We start from the raw sequence: 3,287 nt of genomic DNA on the forward strand, positions 1-3,287 counted from the left end.
TGTCAGTTTGGGTGTCGAGGGGATAAGAGGCCAGGCCAGGTCCATGAAGGTGGTGGAAAACTTTCAGTATGCAGGCATCTGTAAGTGAACCTCAACATTTATGGAGCGCCTGCTATATGCTAGAGGCTGTGCTAAACAGTGGCAAAATACACAAGATCCCTGATGCGTTGAGATTTATTATTAGTATCCCTCTGATTTATTATCATATCTCTCCTCTTGGGCTTCCCAGGTGGCGCTGGTGGTAAGGAGCCAGAGACAAGGGTTCAATCCCTGGTTCGGGACTATCTCCTGGAGAAGGGCGTGGCAACCCACTGCAGTATTCTTGCCTGCAGAATCCCATGGACAGAGGAGCCTGGTGGGCTACAGTCCATAGAGTCACAAAGAATCACAACTGAAGCGACTTAGCACTCATTAGCCCTCACTCACTCATCCCTCCTCCAGGGATACCATGATAAACCAGCAAGCAGACAAAATTGTTAAGGCCTTGTGTTAACTCACAGGAGAGACAGGAGGCTGGTCTGAAGAACTTTGGTTCAGGAGCATTGAGGGTTGGAGTCCTGTTGACTGAGGCGTCTGGGGACCTGGGACAAAGATGCCCTGGGTGCAGCTGAGTCTCTCCTGTTCCTGGTCTCCCCTCAGCCTGGCTCTCACAAGCCCCATCTGCAGGGCGAATCCAAAATGGAAGTGGAGCATCCTCTGACATCAGTCAGTGGCTTCCAGAGTCTGTGGGTCTCTCTCTTCCCTGATTTGTTTCAGGGCAGCAGAGTCTGGGGTCTGGAATAAACTGAGAAAAAGTGACAAGCTGACATCTCAATCCCTTCGCCATTTCCTTGCTTTTCACCTCTTTGGAAATGTACTAAGATTTGATATAGTCAGATGCCCATAAGGGCAAGAAAGTTCTTCAAATCAGAGGCAGGTATTTTGCTTATTTTGACAAAAGAACTGAAGCTGACAGGTGGATGGGCATATCTACTGGGCAGGCTGATGGGCACCGTGCACTTTGCCCTCATCCCCCGCTTCCCAGGCACACCAGCTCCCCCGTGTCCCTGCCCCAGAACACCTGCCGGCAGGGGCTTCTGTGTCACCTCCCTCCATGGAGATGGGGAAGGAGAGAAGCCCAGGGAAGCAGGAAGGTGCAGGGGGAAAGAGCCGCAGCTGGCCAGCAGCAGCAGGCGACCACGGGCCCGGCCATCACCGCCAGCACTGCAGAAGGCAGCTCGGGGCCTGCGGCGGGGATCACTGGGTCAAGTCTCAAGGCATTTAGCTCCTCTGGGCCTCAGTTTCCTTCCTGGAAACAGAGGGGAGGATACAAAGAGCAAATGTCCACTGAGTCCTTTCCAGGGCTGGTGCCAAGCTAAGGACTTTGCATGAATCATCACACTGGGTCCTCTCAGCAGCCCTGGGGCATGCATCCAGTCCTCCCTAGAAACTATGAGGAACCAGCTTTCAGAGAGTTCAAGGCATGTGTCCAGGGTCATCTGGTGGGCAGGCACTAAGAGCCAGGATTGGAATCCAGGCAGTGTGGCTCCAGAGCTGCACTCATCGCGAATGCCTCCCTTAGGAGGCCTTGAAATGAGACACTGCAAGTCAAAGGCCTCGTGGACAAACGGCACCTCCTCACACTGCCCCTGGTCAAGAGTTTCCCTCTGCCCTGCAACAGTACTCAAAACGTCTTCAGGCAGTTTCATCCTCAGGCTTGGCCATTGCTGGCTCCAGACTAGGGCTCCTCAAGCATCTGACTCATGGGCTCCCGAAAAGAAATGAGAAAAACCAAGTACTGCTTTGCATATTTTCAAGCTGACATCTAATACTTTTTATATCATAAGTTTAAATAGTTCCATAAGATGTTATTCTCAGGTTATTACAAATATTGTCATTTTATAATGAAATCACTGTGGAACTCTTTCAGATGTGTCAGAAGGAAGCTAAACACCATGGCAAGTTGATACATACCCTCGTCTTCCTAAAAAACACAACAGCAGAGACAACAAAAAGCTCAAACTCTTTAACAGGTATTCCTTTCTCTCCTCAAATTTCATTTCACTTTCCCACAGAATTTTACTATAACGATATTATGTTATTATACTGAAAAATGCTCATTGATCATCCCATCATATATATATTAAAACTAATTTTTAAAAATTCCTGTGACCATAAGGCTCTAAATGGTAATGCATTTTTCTTCACATTAAAATACTATTAAAATAATTAGTATTAGATAATTGATTAAAAACAACACACACATATAACATTTTTAGTGAAAGCATTAAATAAACAGGAGAATATTCCAGCAAATTGTCTCTTAAGAAGCAATATGAGCCTCCTTTGTACAATTAATTTGTGTCCATGGATGACTGTTGACTATTGTTACAATATTAATAACAGAAGCAGAGAAGGGGTTGAATGATAAGTAGATGGGGGCTCACCATAGTGTATTTATTACTGATTGACGTGAAGAGCATTTTTTACAGTAAGATCCACAATATATTTTCATTAAATTAATCTCCATCTCATAAGCTCGTGGAAGGAATGAATAACTGAGCAAAGAAGTGGATGATGACGAGGAGGAGATGGTGCCCAAATGATGAATGAACATGACTACAGCTCTAATAAATGCCCCTCTGACTCGAAAGTGCAATATTGAGCAGTCAGATGCAAGTGGGGACTTGTTTCCTTCTCCTTGCGACCATGCAAACTGTAACTGAGACACGGATGAGCCGTGGGTGAATGAGAGTCGCTCATCACGTCCTTTCTCATGATTGAGAATGGTGAGCATGCAGACTGGATGCCTCATTAGGAGACTGAAACGTCTCCGCCAGCTTTTCATAAATCTCCAGCGTTCTAATTCGAAGCTGTATAGCACCTTGCCACGAATTTGTTACCTGGATGAAATAAAGCTGCCTTCGTATTTCCTACTGATGCTGTCATGGATCTTTGCTTGCGAGTTTGCCCCTTGGGAGTTGGGGATGGAAGAGGTAAGGTTTTTCAAACTGAAACTCCATCAACCCATGCATTCAGAACTTCCCAACATGCTGTACCGTATGTCCAACAGAAATACGTATAAGGCGAGGAAGGATGGGAGCACCTGGAAAGTTTATGATGCTTCAGGGGTTTGTGGACACCAACTGCGGCAGGGACTTGGAGTACCACTTCAGTCTCCATTTCACGCTCTTATGTGGAGAGGATGGAAAGCTAGCAGCTACATTGTCGATGCTCCCTTGCAGGTAGGATTGGGGGTGCAGTGGATTTCTGCCATTTGATGCACTTGCGTGGAACGTGGAAGGTGG

The 3,287-nt window shown here is 46.7% G+C and overlaps 1 long non-coding RNA gene across 1 annotated transcript; it reads left to right on the forward strand.

The window, feature by feature from the left end:
- Positions 1–722: 722 nt before the first annotated feature.
- On the forward strand, positions 723–2,915 carry LOC114118246 (uncharacterized). Its single transcript, XR_003591717.2, has 2 exons — positions 723–2,012; positions 2,518–2,915. It is a non-coding gene; the product is annotated as an uncharacterized LOC114118246 (long non-coding RNA).
- The last annotated feature ends 372 nt before the right edge of the window (positions 2,916–3,287 follow it).

Source organism: Ovis aries, chromosome 15, assembly GCF_016772045.2.
Source record: "Ovis aries strain OAR_USU_Benz2616 breed Rambouillet chromosome 15, ARS-UI_Ramb_v3.0, whole genome shotgun sequence".
Taxonomy (NCBI): Eukaryota; Metazoa; Chordata; class Mammalia; order Artiodactyla; family Bovidae; genus Ovis; species Ovis aries.